This window comes from Strigops habroptila, chromosome 5, assembly GCF_004027225.2.
Source record: "Strigops habroptila isolate Jane chromosome 5, bStrHab1.2.pri, whole genome shotgun sequence".
NCBI lineage: Eukaryota > Metazoa > Chordata > Aves > Psittaciformes > Psittacidae > Strigops > Strigops habroptila.
In genome coordinates this window covers 6,623,875-6,639,712 of record NC_044281.2, presented here as the reverse complement: position 1 = coordinate 6,639,712, position 15,838 = coordinate 6,623,875, and the positions used below count along the sequence as shown (strand labels likewise).

Here is a 15,838-nt window from a genome sequence, read left to right as displayed (position 1 = left end):
TTTGCATTCTCTGCTTTCTAGGATAGACTCGAGCTTGCTTATCCCAGCTTTCATGTTATCACACATGTAACAGAACAACACAACATTGCTGCAAAGTTCTTTAAAACTGATTAGAATCCTCCTCCTCCTTGAAGCCATGCGGCTGCTGCTCAGTTCCACATTCACGGGGCACCTACTAAGCCAGGGCTGACAAGTTTCACTGAGACATGCCAGGTTTTGACCCAAAATCCTGTGAGAGAGCTGAAGTCTCTCTCCTGACTCCTCTTTTTATCATCCCGCTTTCCTATACTCCCAGCAGCTGCCCCTTCATCTTCACTTACACAAACAGCAGCAATGACAAAAACAAGAGCCTCATGTTATCTTGGCAGGGGCAAAGTCACTAGGATAAAAGTAAAGACCCTGGAGAGGTGGTGATGGCTGCCGAGGTGGTCAGCTCTGTATGCTGCCAGGTCAGCGGTGGGCATGGGTGTGATGCTGGGAGTCCCCATGCCACTAGAAGGGACAGCGATGTGGCAGGGAGTACCCCCCCACCATTACAGAGAAGGCCTTGAACAAAGGATGTTCCTGTTATGGGATGGAAACACTACAGGGGAGAAGTGATGCATTAAAAAAGATAAAAATTAAATAAATGTCAACTTGCCTGATGCCTTGGGGAGTTTATTCCTTGTACCTGCACCCTGCAGCCAGCCCCCACACACTGCCCCAGCAGTGCCGAAGCTTGCTGGTTGTCCACATCCCTCTGCTGGGATCTGGGACCTCCAAACCTGAGGCACATTGCCCTCAAGCACAAGAACAACATGGAAGTGAGCCGGCTGTCCACGCACATCACTGAGAAGCCAGCTTGCTGTTTGCTGTTAATTTTGTTGCTGAAAGAAGTAGCTGGTCCCCGTCCTGGTACAATGAGTGAGGGAATTCAGCTGCAAAGGAAAAGATTCAATTACTTAATTCAGTTCTTTAATATTCTGAAAATGAACATGGGCTGCCAAATCAGATAGAACTAAAACACTGGCACAAATGGGAGGGAAGAAGTTAGGTGAAGTCTCCTATTTATATGCTGGCTGAAAACCAATCCCTAGAGATTCCTTTAATGAAAGGCTTTTACTATGTTGTCTTACCAAGTGAAGACAATAATGACAGTGCTCATGTGTTGGGGTTTTTGTGTTCCCCTTTGCCTTCCTGCTGTCAGAGGACACCACAATCCTTGCTCACACTGATGGTGGAGACCAGTCTCCTGTGCTCAGAGAGGGGGCTGAAAAAGGAAGGAAAAGAGTAAAAGCAAGATTTCCAAGTCCAGGCTGATATAAGCACACAGTGTCTCCTGCACCTCTGCTTACACTCACACAGGCAGGCTCTGAACTCTTGGCAAAAGAGGGTGCTCTGCTCTCCTGGTCTATCCTCCGCTTTTTGGAGAGGTGTAAAAATCCCAGCCTTGTGCTCTGCCACCCTCCATTGTCCCAGTGCAGCGTAGCAATGTCATGTTCTTGCTTTAAAGCACTAGTACCTTATGTACTAGCTGCTTTTATAGCACTTTATGCTTCAACTGCATTTCTCACTTCTTTTCCTTTTGAGATTAAGGACTTGATTAAGTGGTTTATTTACCTGGTACAAAATGCCATTAAAGAAAAAAAAAAAAAACCAACAAAACCCCCAAACCCACCAGAAAACCCAAACCCCAAACCCAGTTCACCGGCCCATTCTGCCTTTTCTTTCTGCAGCATTTGCTGTGGCCTGAGCTGAGCTCAGCTGGAGCGAAGCCACTGGGAGAAGCAGAGGGGTGACCTGGTTTAACACAGAAGTCCCAGCACAGTGTTTCTACAAGCCTTCCATTGGTCTGTAGGAAAACATGAACAAAAAGCAGAGAGAGGTGACAGCAGGTCCAAGGCCGATGCCAAGAGCTGCTGGCATGAACCACACGTTCCTCCAGCCATCTCCAGAAGGACTCTGGAGAAGCTCAGGGGAACTCAGTCCTAGAAAGGCCTAGGTCTGAATACCTTGGCATTAGCCAGCACCCCTCTCAGGGCACAGGAAGGACAATGGCTCTGCTTCTCTCGGGCTAACCTAACCTGCATGCCTGCATCACCAGGGAAGAAAGATAGCAAGGCATTGTTAACTACTTCTTTTGTTTTGCAGATGGGCTAAGTGCATTGCAAGGGTGCAAGCATCGACTTAGACTGCAGGGTTTTGGAGCAGGACTGTCTATTTATCCTGCAGGTGGGTTTCTGCACTGGTTTTAGGGTGCTTCAGTACTGCCCACTAAACAGCAGTTCCCCATCTCCCTCCTGGGAAAGCAAAGGAAACCACATACAGTGAATGAAATTCTACCCAGGGCCAAAACCAGCCTCATTAACAGAAGCACAAAGAAGAAACCAGCTTCAATGACAGCTTTGAGAAATGCCTTTGCTAATTGCTGCAAGGGAGAGTGACTACTGCCAGTGCCTCTATAGGCACCACATGTCCTGAAAAGAGTGGGGATAAGTCCTGTGTTTTTATAGTGTCTTGGTCAGCTATCTCTGGAGTCACTGTGTAATGCAGAAGTGAGTTACCTGCTTTGTCATCTCCAGGATTTCACTGTCAATATCAGCTGATGAAGTCTCTCAAGCCTGCACTGTGCTGGGCACCAGCCGGGAGCTCTGGGACCAGCAGTTCCCGTTGGACCCAGCTCACAGAGCCTGTTGACCAAGAGGCTCCGAAATTACACCCAGCTGACCTGGGGAGCTCAAGAGTAACAGGCATTTCCCCAAACCCACTTGGCCTTGCTACACCAGTCCTTAAACCACCACCCATCTGCATCTCTTGGGCTCCCACCCTCCAGCTGGGGCTGCTGGATCAGAGCAGAGGTTTCTGGGCCAGGAGAAAGGCTACAAATACCCCTTGCATCTGCCCTTTGCTCTTGCTGCTGCTTCTGGTCAGTGCTGGAAAAACCTGGGTGGGTTTTGGCCCACTGAAGAGAAACAGCTTTTGCCTGAATTTTGCCCAAGGTTGCTCTTTTTCATGCGCAGCCTGACGTGCAAAAGCCTCCCCTATTTCAGATGTGATTCCTCAGCAGTTTCTTCAGCCCCTGACCCTCTCACACAATTGTACTGGCACTGAAACCAGAAAAGTTTAGTCATGGCCTAATTCCCTCCTGTGCCAAGGAGGACAGAAATGAAAACAACCAGTCGATGGACTGAATCCCAGACCAGAGCTAATGAGCTAGAGAGGTATTTACCCCAGGCAAGAGAGCGTTAGCCACAAGGCCACCTTTCAGTTAAATGAAAGGAACCTCTGATCCCAAAACCCTTAAGCTTTCGGGCCAATGAGGAAGTAAGAAAAACCCCCAAGGTGAGAACTTTGAAAAGAAGTTTGTGTTATCGAGTATTTGCCAAGCACACAAGAGCTGCACCTCCATCTGTGGCTGCAGCCCTTCCAAGAAAACCCCAGAAGAACCTCAGGAAAATCCTGATGTTACCTTAAAAGTTGTGGGTTTTAAAGAAAACATTGGTGTCATCTTAGTTTCACTTATTCCCATGGTTTTAAGGGTTTCATACTGAAGCTGATTTGTGAATCCTTCCCCAGGAGGACTGGACACTCCCCACAAGCTGCTATTTCAGGGTAGACCTCAGACCTGTGAGCTGTATGCTAAAAGTGGGCAACTCACAATCCTAGTGACTGCTACAGCTTTCACTCTCAGTTTTCCTATCTCTTAAAGAAAATTTGCTTGTTTTTAAAGCAAAAATTCCTAGTATGACACCATCTGAGCCAGTCTCTGCTGAGAGGGTGCTGAAGTGGTCTGCCATCGAGCAAGGGAAGCCGAAATTCAGGCCTCCCAACACGAAACCTCGCTCCTCCACCCTCAGGCTCCATGCCCAGCTTGGCTAGATCATTGTGCTGGAAGATACAGCTGCAAATGTCCATTGCATGAACCAGGGCGAGACTTTGTCCCTTTTTTCTACTGAAGGACACTGAGTTTTATATAATGCGTGTGTGTGTATCTACACCTAGAGACACATAACACGTTAATCCATAGACTAACTTCAGTAATCAGGCTCAGATGTTGCATGCACGACTCCACTGATTGTTTTTTCTGGAACAAATATCCCTGTTCCTGATCCCTGATCTTAAAATAAGTGAACAATAACTTCTTAGAAGGTCTTGAAGATCTCCACTGAGCGACGTGGAGGGTTAGATTCTACGAGATGTAAGCAGTGGGTGACACAAAGTGGGCTGCAGCAGGGCTGAGAGCTGCGGTGACACATACATAGGAAATGCCAAGTTGAGCCAGATTGCAGGAGCAACCAGCCAAAGTCCACATGATGCATGAAGAAGAGATGAGTTTTGTCAAAGGGCTGCAGAAAGCTGAGGCAACAGGTCCCAGACACCGTCAAGGAGCTTTGGGAAAGAAAATATATGGGAAAGAGAAAATTCTGGAGAGATGAGGGGCTGAGCAAAAATCGTAATGGGGAATGAATGTGAAATTCTCTATAAAATAAGAGCTTGCATTGGTCAAATGGCTAAATTATAGAGAACTTCATATGGAGAACAAGCAATTCAAGTCTTGTTGAATCTGAAGTCCTTAAATGGATAAGAATGCTCAGATACATTGGAAGCAACATAGGACAAATGCCATCCACAAGCTCTGGCAAGGCAGACACTGCCTGATTGATAGATAGCTGTGGGCAAGACACTCTGCCAGCTTCAAGGACATCTGGAAAGAACTAGTGTCCAGAGCTACTGCTAAGCAAACACGCTATCCGGCTAAATATTTTATCTGTAAATACATCCATGATACAATCCTGCTACAGCCATCAGAGGGAAAAACAGGAGGTTAAAATGGTGATAGCAGAACATGACTAGCACCTCAGGCTTCGGGTAGGTTGGGATGCCCAAAGCAGAACTAAAAATGGTGAGAAAATTATTCAACCAAAAAAGACCTGCAATCTTGGGATCCCAAGCAGAAAGGGACAAGCTTCTCTGGCTACTGGATGGTTCCCAGGGTAAGGAATCCAACAGTAGATTTGGGTTTCCTCCACTGTCACCTACCATTTATTTTCACTACATTGCACAGATGGACCTGTGACTGCTCTCTATCACTGAAGAACAGTCTTGTGCAGTTAAACTGTGCAAATAAGCTCCCAGTAGAGGATTTTACAAGCTCTCATTTTAATTTGTTGTGCTAACAACACACCCAAAACATTTAAGCCCTAGGGAATGGCAGAGTCACATGAGCAGTAACAGAGTAACCGTGGAGGCTGGATCTCAGAAAACAGCATCTTCTTTTCAAGAAAGATATATTATTTAGGTTAAAGGAAATTACAGTCAAATTAAGGCAATTTTACATGGTGCAAAGTCCCCCCCTCCTTGTCAGATCTATGGCAGATAGTGGTGGTCTTCCCTCGAGCACCATGAGGGCCAGCAGTGGCAAGGGGCATGCTGCAGTCACTACCATCTGCTTGCTGATCCTGCCCCTGAGAGCAGTCCTCAGCCAGGAACAATATATGGGGATATTTCCATTTTAGGAAGTGAGCTGTTATTTCACCACTTCTGGCCAACATTGATTTATGCAATTTGATACTGACGAGGGACAGAGCCCTTGCACAACACGCTCCACAGAACGTTCAATTTTCAGCGGATCTCCCCATCTCCTTTGCACTGGGAAAGGCAGATGCAAGGACTGATTTCAGAGCAATCTTCTTCATAGAGTGAACAATTATTGTGAAGGTGTGAAATACTGCTTTGAATAATTTACTAGCTGGTAAGAGATATGGCTTTGATCCGAGCTGCTAACATATCATCTAAGCAAGCAATTAGAAGACACAGCGTACAGAAGAATGGCCCCTCAAAAAGGACACAAACCCCCCATCCATCCAACTGAAGGCTGAGGGACATTAAATACCACATCAGTAGGGGTATGTTTGAATGACAGTCGCAGCAGGTCCTAACTCAAAGATATATGAACTAGGTAAACCATGTGTATGACCAGTCCAGGTCAGCCCAGGCCCCTGCATCTTCGCTTCATCAAGGAGGCAACCAGACAATTGCTGTCAGATATTCAGTTGATTGCACTTCTGCTTTGCTTTGCAGTGATGCCACCATGGGGCTGGGCAGAACGTGCCACCTTGCAGAGCGGGGAGCCAGCATTCCTGATCAGGGGTGCTGCAGCACACAGCCCTGTTCTGCTGCATGGTGACAATCCCACACAGAGTTTCATCAGGGGCTTAAGGAAAGGGGGACTGTGACAAGGGTTTCTGCTTGCAGAAATGACTCAGCTAATGGCTGGGCCCAGCTAACATTAGATGAATAAACCTACCCCATGGGGCTACATATCTGACAGAGCCTTCCTACCCCAGTGGATGAATTGCCAACCACGGCTGCCCCAGCACCACTGGTGTTTGGCTACCCACCAGCATGGGCCCCCAAAGGACATACCTTTGTAAAGAATGGTAGCAACAGGACATGGGATACAATAAGACCATCTTCTTCCCTTCAACAGTGATGCATCACCAGAAATGGTCCAACAGAGGATGTGGCATCCAAGTCACCAGGACTACGAAGCATCTGAAGACTTGTCTTATCAGTTTATGCACTGATGGGCAGGTGGACATAATGAGCTCCAGAGAGCACCTGTTTGGCACCAGTCCTATAAGGAGGGAAAAATAAAAGGCTGTAACCTTAGGGATCAGGGCTGCTTCGGGGCAGGACATACACACTTTGCCCCAAGCACACTGGAGGCAGCCACTTTGATCTCTCCTTGAATGCATAAATGTGCAGAGCGGAAATATCTGGCGCTCAGCTGGGACAACATACAGCACAGCTGGGGACCCCAGAGGAATCCGAGGCGTTCTGAACTTCTCCCAACACTTCCTCCTTTTTGCTCTCCTCCCTTGTCTTTTTTCCCTAAAAAGGGTTCCAGGGAGAGGTATCAAGTTCATGATGCAATAACTGTAGTGGGGGCTGTGCTGTAAATAAATAGGATGTGGATGTGCAGTTACAGAAGTATGAAACATTATGGGAAAAGTATCTTTGCTAAAATTCACCCCCTATCACTCCGCATTGTAGAGAATTGATCTTCAAACCCTAACTCTGCTTTCAGATACACACGACATTAACTAACATTTGCAAGCAGTATTTGTATGTGCCCAGATAACTGTGCCTGGCTTAAAACACTCTGTTTTACATGTTTTACTCTATGCTTATAATGCACTAATGCATGAGCTCAGCAACTGGGCTGGCTCCCACCACCCCACAGAGGTACCAGGGAAGGAGGGTCACTTTATCTTGCCTTGACACTAAGGAGACCCGTAAGAGGTGAATATATTTGCACTCCCAGGACTTCTCACAGATATAATAGCATTTTTGCAGTGCAACTGAAGACTTTTAAGTCTGGAGCTTCACAAAGCATGGGAGCCTCCCCCAGAGTGGAATTAGGGATGGCCAGTGTCCCTGGGTGCTCATTTCCCATGTATACACCCCCACAGCAGCTGTCTTCTTTCCATCCTTACCCACTGGGATCAGAAGCCTAAAAAGAGCCCGGGCAAGCTCCTAATGCTCTTTACCTCCCTGTGCATTGTCCTAGTCTGACCTGAGGCCATGGTTTGGTATTTTTGAGCACTCATTTAACACAGTACCTAGTGACTTACTGAGTGAGTGCACCAAACTCCTTTGAAAAGAGAAATTAAGACTACACAGCATCCTGCAAACATCCTAGAAGTTAAACACCCATCTAAGCTAGGCTCGCACGACCCTGTAGCTGATGGGAAGAGAAAGAAGCAGCCACACAGGGTGAGTCAGTCTATCCAAAGATAGGTGGGAAGGACGTATATTGAGCCAGTTCCCTCGGGAAGGCAAACCCCCCTTTGCAGTATTTTACATTTTATCCCAATAAACCAGTTATTTCCAAATGACATCTGCCCTTTTTTGCAACATGTCCAATGTCTTTTGGAGCCTTCTAGAAGAAAGGGCCTCTATCCACATAGGCCATGAGTCATTTGGAGGAAAGGGAAGCCATAGGCACCCGTGGGTACAGAAATCCATGCAGGGGCTGGGGAAGGGCTGGGAATGGTAACTAGTTAGGTCCCCAGCCAAACTAGGGCAAGATATGTGCTCAGTGAGTCCGACGACCATGTCCCGTTAGTGAAGGGAGGAATTCTACAGGAACATCGCCAGGATGACAACTATGGAAGTTGCTAGCAAAAGGCACAGAGCCAAAGGAATAGAAAGAAATGAAGGAGTCCCCACAAAGTATATTCCACATACTAGCTTCCCATCAGCAAGTATTCATTGGGCATTCAACAGGCTGGGGCCAGGTCAGGTTTTCCGATATGCTCCTTTTTATCCCTGAAGAACACCACAGGCTTCTCTCAATTCAGTCTCCCTTGGAAGAATTTAGAAGTTCAGGTTACATGGAAATAGTGAGACTGAGGTTTCAGGGTGCACAGAAGCTTGCACGCAGTATGTGTTTTGCCAGGCTGGCAGCCCATGCAGTTGACACAGTGCTCCACGCCAAGGTATTTCAATTAGATACAAGACTTTGAGAGAAAGCCAACTCTGGTGAGGCCTGCTTTCTTCTGCTGAAGTTCTCCCATTTCTGGATAACCTTCCCGGAGGCCTGAAGAACCTGCACGTGGCCTCAGCAAGGTCATTTGTGGAACCGGGAGCATGCAGGAGGCAGCAGGGAGCAGTGAGCATCACAGGAGCGCTCTGGGTTTGTGGCTACATGAAGAACATCTTTGCCAGGAGATGATCACATCTCTCCATGACTACTGGTGGTCCCCACATTGACAAGCAGCCCTAGGCTATTGAATTGAAGGCTACTGAATGACAAGAGGTGGAGAGACAAACCACAGGGCTGGGGGGGCACGTGAAATGAAAGTTTCGGCCACAGTCATCTTCCTTACCTCTGGCTTCCTGTTCTGATGAAAACAAGGGTGTAACAGCATCAATAAACAGCTTCCCACAGTGGGCTGCATTAAAAGGGAGCTGGACAGGTCATTGCTGGGTACACATTTCCTTGTGTGCAGCTCTCCTCATCAGCTAAGGCAGATGTGCATCTTGCTGGCACCAGTATGAAACTAGGGCAGAGGTGCAGCTGGTGAAACACTCGCACAAGAGGGGAAACCAGCCCAGTGGGTCGAGTCCTACCCGCTATCAAATATACAGGGCAGGCAGGCAGCAGCTCCTCCAGAGAAGACATCATGTGCATGACTCCATCTGAAATGTCTGGGGCAAACAGACAACAAACCCCAGAATTTAGAACTAGAGGTTCCTTAGGTGAAAATAGCCTGGGCCATGTGCCATGCTGTAAAACCTCGCGCATCGCCAGCACCTCTTCCTCAAGTTAAATGACAGACTCCATTCAGAAGTGATGTACGAACCTAAGAAACAACAAAAAAGGTCTAGGACTTCCTGACTGACTGACACTCACCTCTGGTGCCATGTAAGATATCTGCAGACTCTTCCAAAAGGTTGCCAGCTGAGGTTCTTTTCAATTCACTGCATCTTCCTCCTGCCCAAAGGAGAGAGCTTATGTTACCACAAGAGCTGACCAGTGTCAGTTTTCATTATGTTATAAACATAAACAATGACAATTCATCTCATGTTATAAATGATTCTGCTACTGACATGCTAAAATGCTGTCACAAGTCAACAGGACACCAAAAGTTTAAATATACTGGTTTGAGGTTTATTTCTTTTGATGGAAAAGCATATAAAAACTGCAGGAGTTGCCCCTGGATACATCTGGGAGCACTGGGAAGATGTGGGTAAGTGTCTTTGTACAATCCATAAGCATGAAGTAGTTCTTTCCAGTTCAAAGAGCAATCTCCCAAGTAAAACTAGTGTTCTTGTCAGGATAAATTCTTCTTGGCTTTGGATAGGAGCTCCAAAGAGACTGAAACATCTCTTTACTCACGTCACTTGACCTCTTGTTTCTCCTGAGTTTTATTAACAGTATCCTGCTTCGATGGATTTGCTTTGAACAGCACATCAAAAGTGTTGTTAGTGGAGGAGTTACAACTATATTTGGTTGCACGACCTTGTAATTGGAACCCTTTCTGTTTCCTAGAAAGCTCACAGAATGCAAAAAAAAACCAAAACCCCAAAACAACTAAAACCACGAAGAATGGAGCTGGCCTGGCCCAAACATTTGGTAGGTGAGACTTGAACAAAGCAGACCTCTGGCAAGCTGCACTCTATCATGCTATTGTAACAGGCTGTTTATGCTAAGCCTGGCTAACTGCAGCATGATGAAAGGCTGCAGGCTGGACTGTATTGCTCATCTTGTAAACAAAATGAAAGGCGAAGCTTTTCCTAAGATCTTTGACTTTAGCATTTGCTTTAGCACTTCTGAACAAAGACAAGACATCACAAAGCGTAAATGTCAGCCTGAAATGTCCTGAGACTCCTGTATCTCCATGGGAATCTGGAATTTAAACTGGGAAAGCCTGAGGCAGGTTTCCTTGAATAAAGATTACCCGTTTAAAAGGCAATTGGAACACTTTGAAATCTGCAAACCCAAACAAGTCATGCTGCAGGGCAGTCTGTCTCCAGTCACCCTGTAGGTAAATCTGTCCTAAAGCACCAGCAGTGCATCTACTGAGTAATGCGCCCTCTAATTTCTTACATGGGACTGTAGGCATGCCTGCAGAGCAGGAAGGAGTTGCAGCCTCGGCCTCAAGCTTCTACTTCAGCATACCACAGACACTGCAACCCCTAGCCTTGTGTTGCAATCTGACTGGCCGCTCCTCACCATTTCATCCAGTTTCACACAGATGGAGTAAAAATGTTTGCTGGCAGTGAGATCAGGCTGTCCCTTGGATGAACTGAAGTAGAGGCCATACATATGGTGCAAAGATGCACCTACCTACCTGAGCAGGACCATCACACCATAATAATCTGTTTAAGCACTTTATTGCTCTCAAGTTTGGAACAATCCTGGTAAGCCACGAACTCTGAGCAATTTCAAAAAGATGCACCTATTAACTATCACTTTTGGGATAACCCTCAGAAAATAAGAGTTTTGGATGGGATGAAGTTGTTGAGACAACAATTTCATGAAGTATCACATTGATGGATTTCCTGTGATGCTACAGCTGAAGATACCACAGATTTCAAGGGAGAGAGGAAAACTTCTGTTTCCTCAATGGCACAGCAAAGCTTTAAACAACAGGACAGAGCAGGCTGCTTTACAAGGAGCTTTACAAGGTTTAGATCTGGAGAAACCATCAGCAAGACAGAAGGGGAAACAGAGGTTTCAGACCTGCTGGGGGTCCTGCTGCTGTGTGAGTCCTGGGACCAGTGTTCACAATCTCTCCCTGATTCCCTGCACAACCTCTGGAAAACAATTCCTCTCTCCATTCCCAAATTCCCCAGATGTAAAATGAGAGGGTTCACAACATCTCTCTTGGCTATTTCATGCAATGACTCTAGGCAGGGACTCTGACTCTGTCTGCATGGTATCCAACCTCGCGGTCAGTTAAAGCCTCTGGGTGCTGTTGTAATTCAGGCACATTTAATAACTGATACAAAAGTGCTAATGTTAAATTAGGGCAGGTTTTTATTATCACCAGACCACACTGATCATGAAATAAGGAGCTCTAGCACTACTGACATGAATCCATCATATCTCTGAAAAATGATTCACACACAGGGGGCTGGCAGGTATAATCTTTTTCCTTTGGAAAACCCCAATATTTTTAGAAGCTCCTCGATAGAATGAGGCAAATAAAATAAAAACTGCATTATGGAAATTTATCAGTGAATTGCTTAAAGAAACCCCAGAAGTCTCAGTACAGTTTGCTTTAGTAATGCTGATTCTTTCTTTTGATAGCATAAAACCTCTCCTTTTCATGATGTAGAAATAGTTTGGTGCAGTAACAGTAAAAAAATAGAACAGACTATTAGTGTACAATAAAAAGAACACAGTATATAGCATACTGGAGTCATATGCTAATAAAAAGATCTCCACCAAAAAGGCAAAGTAGTACATGAAAATGCAACGTTTTGATAGTGTCACAACAAAAACTGTACTGTTGAAGCAGAGGAAACCTGTGCCAGCCTAGGAAAGCTAAGCTCGCTTTCTTGGCTGCAAATGAACCATCCAAACATTTTAATCACAAGCCTTTTTGCCTCCCACTTGAGTCAGACTCACGGTAACTAATTCAGGAGCACATCCTGATCCTGCCCGTCCCAGAGAAGTCAAGGGCTTCCTCGAGACAGATGTTGATGGCCAGTTGCAGAACGCGTCACAGCCTGCCTCTGAGCGCACACAGCTGCCTGGCCGGCAGCGCATGATTTGTACACAAGCACAAGACAGCAACACTAAGCGGCCTTGCCCCATAAAAGCACTTCATTAAGGCTTCAGAGGTGATTAGGTCCATGGGACCCCACATGCTCCTGGTAGGGCCCTGCTTTCTGTCTGGAGGGAAGCTCTTCCTAACCGCTGAAACACTCCTCAAAGGGACAGCGTGAGTATCCCGAAACAGAGTCATTCCACTGGCTTTGGGTCAGATTTGCAGAAAGCAGATGAACTCCAAAGCAAACCCTTGAGCATTTCATGGAAAGATTCCCACTGGCTTCAGCATGCTTTCATTTAGATTTTTGGATACAGCCCAAAATGCCAAGTTCTCCAGGTAAGAGGCGAGTTTGAGTGACAAGATAAGGCCTCAGAGATCCTTGGCTGCCCGTGGAGGCAGTCCTATCCCCTATCTGAGTGAGGAGCTGGAAGACAACCCTGCATGGCACACCAAGAACGAGGTATTGGAGACAACACTGTCGTTTTTTCCTTTGTCATGCAAATACAGATCATCTCCCCAAGAGCTCAAACAGCTTGAAACAGCTGTGCAGCTTCCTCAGGCAGAACCGCTGGAAGCCACTCCACTGTGGTATTCTGTAAAATACTACACCCTGCTCTGCTCTCTTGCATATGTCTGTATATTATTTGTTTGCCCTACACATTGTATGCTGCTGAAGTATGTTCCATTTCCTGACAATCCTGGAATCATTAATGACCTCAGAGCACAACAGATGCTCTTGCCCTGCTTCTGAAAAAGCAGAGATCTAAAAAGGAGCAGAGTTTGCAACACGTGTTTGGAGTTCCATAGCCAGCTCTCATGCTAGCAAGAGCCCAGCAGTCCAGAGGGACCCAGCAGCTCAAGCTGTGGGCTGAAACACAACCTTCAGGGACCTCCCTCTCTGAACAGAAATAGCCTCATGGTTTTTGCACTGCAGCGTATTTAGACATATGCTGGAGAAGCTGCTGTGTTCCTCTCCAGCTCAGACAATGGCTTTATGTGAAGTTCAGGGTTACTTTGCACTTTGATTGGTACAACATGTGCTGTGCTTTCACACTTGGACAATTTAGAGGCAAATCCTCTCTTCTTGACCCTTGCCGTGACAGGAAACCTAACGGGGAAGAACTGGCTACAACCAGGACGAGACATGTCAGGAGAGGTACACAACCAAAAGAAGGAACAGCCTCTGCTTTAGAGAGCCAATCCAAACAGCTAACGAGGAAAGTACTATCCCATTTAATTGCTGGAGAATTGAGGCAGACAGTGGTTTAAAAGGCAGGCTTAAGGTCACATGGAAAATCCTCTGGCAGAGCCATGACCTGAACTCACTGTCCTGAAAGAAACCCAGCATCCCAGCCCAGCCCTTCACACTACCTCTGCCTCCAAACTCCCGTGTTGGGTCTGTCCTGCTAAGGGTGCCAACAACGCTGGGGAAACATCTTCTTGCTGGAGAAGAAAATAGAGGGTGGGGTGAGATGAGACTGACTCCAAGGGAATTGGGGATTATGATCACCATTGTGGTGTTCAGGCTTTTGTTTGGTCTTTCTCCATTCTCAGCTTTGCAGATGGAGGAGAAACTGCAGCTATCGCCACCAAAAGCTTTCCCTGGCTCTTTGATTGTTGCCCTGACTCTGACCCCTCTTAGAAGCAGAGTTGGGGAGAAAGAGGAGCCAGCAGCTGCAAGCAGCAGGGCCAAGCAGCTTCCTTAGCTGTAGCCTGGCAGCAGGCAGGGGCTGAGTACCTCTCTTTCTTTGTACAACTGATAGAGAACCTGGCTGACAAGGATGCAGTCATCCTCAGTCCTAGCTTCTGGAGCAGATGTGCACCTTTTCACCTCATTACAACTTCTTAGAGAGCCAGCTCCACATGAGAAGGCACCTAACTGCAGCTAGGGTAGCCTCCAGCACCTACATCTGACCAAGCCTCCTGTTTCTTTCAGGGTTTCAAATTTGCAACAGCACCTTTATTTCTATTTCTCATTTCTCTTGTGAGCAGTAAGTTTCTTGGGGGCAACAGGCCATCCCTTTGACCTTGCTCACATAAAACTGGGGCTGATGAGTGCTATCACTGAGCAAATAACTCATGGAATTTCATAACAGAGCCAATCCCTATTCCCCCAGACGCAGTCCTGCAAGACAGCAATGCTGCTTGTAAGGATTGCTGTTAACATTTTACGGCCTCACCACAGAGCTCTTACCTCAGGGATGTCACATGTATTCAATCATCTCCCAGTAGCCACCCCCAGTTCTCCCAACAGCTGCACAGAGAGGAAAATACCCACAGCCATGAGTCAAACAGGAATAACGGTTCAAAGATCCCAAAGTCTATTTTCCCCTGTCATTTGGGGCTTTTTCCCAAGCCTGCTGATTGCCTCTGACTCTTCCCACTGACCTAGAAGGTCAGGGATTCAGCCAATGCAACCAGGCAGGGACTGCATCCCCACTAACTGCTGAAAAGTGAGCGTCTTGGGGCAGGGTGGGCTAGACCAGCTCCTCTGAAAACGTGCCCTTCCAAATCAGTTCCTCTCACACTGCTCTTTTCTGCCTCTTGCTCTTGCCAATTGGTCTGTGAATGGGGTCTGTTACCAACATATCCAAACCTGCTCGCTTGTACACGGTGTAGACCTGCATCTGTTTCGTTGCCAGGGGCCTGAGCCCACCCCTCCTACTGAACACAGCTGAGCTGGCAGGGAGGATGCTTGCTCAGGCATGGCCACCCCATCTGCTGCTGACACCATCAAACACAGCATCAAATACCACCATTTAACACAGCACCATTGACTCAGTCTGCTCACTCACCTCCGTTATTCCAGGGAGCAGCCTCTGTCTCTGGTGCAGCATGCAGCGTGTCCCAGCAGCCCCTCCTAGGGTCACCTCTGTTTCTGTAGCACCAGCTCCTTCCTTCAAGACAAGGATTTCCTGACAGGGAGGAGATGAGCAAAGAGGTGAAATTCTGGTTCTGGTAACTCATCCCTCCTGCCTGCAATCGGGGCTAAGCTGCCCTACAGTGGGGTCTTTGCTCACCATATGCCATAAGGTTAATTCCTGTTCTCCCTCTCTTCCCCGCTGTACCTCTCTGATCACACTGTACACGCTAGTCCTGCACCATGGCATTAAACTTCCCTGGAGTCTGAGTTCAAAAGAACCTTGGAGCATGTTTTTTGGTAGTAGTTTAGGGGGTGCGTGTGGGTTGATTGGTGTTTTGTGTGGGTATTTTTTGGTGGGGTTTCTGTTTGTTGGTTCTCTGTCTCCAATAGCAATAGCCCTCTCCCAGCCTTTCCCTGGTGGTGCTTATTCTAGATGGGCCGCTTGGAAAGCTGGCTGAGGGCAGATGAGCAAATAAGGCAAAAGTTAGGAGCTGCATCCAAGTGGCAGGTCCTGTGGAGCACCAGGATCTTGCACGAGGAGCCGTGGGGAGGTCAGTTCTTGATTAGAAGGGAGCCTGCCTTTGGCAATGACTTTAAAGACCATCCTCAGGAGAGGCGATTTCAGCTCCTGGCTCTGACATGGGCCTCCTGCCTGACTTGGCCAACTTGATCTTTCCCCTTCTCCAAAGGCAGCAACATTTCTTTT

General features: G+C 47.1%; 1 long non-coding RNA gene across 1 annotated transcript; it reads right to left on the bottom strand.

Annotated features, from left to right (window-relative positions):
- Window positions 1-639: 639 nt before the first annotated feature.
- On the bottom strand, window positions 640-15,232 carry LOC115608392. The gene is made up of 5 exons (XR_003991526.1): window positions 15,065-15,232; window positions 9,401-9,481; window positions 6,406-6,616; window positions 1,116-1,249; window positions 640-917 (listed from the first exon to the last, which is right to left on the bottom strand). It is a non-coding gene; the product is annotated as an uncharacterized LOC115608392 (long non-coding RNA).
- Window positions 15,233-15,838: the final 606 nt, after the last annotated feature.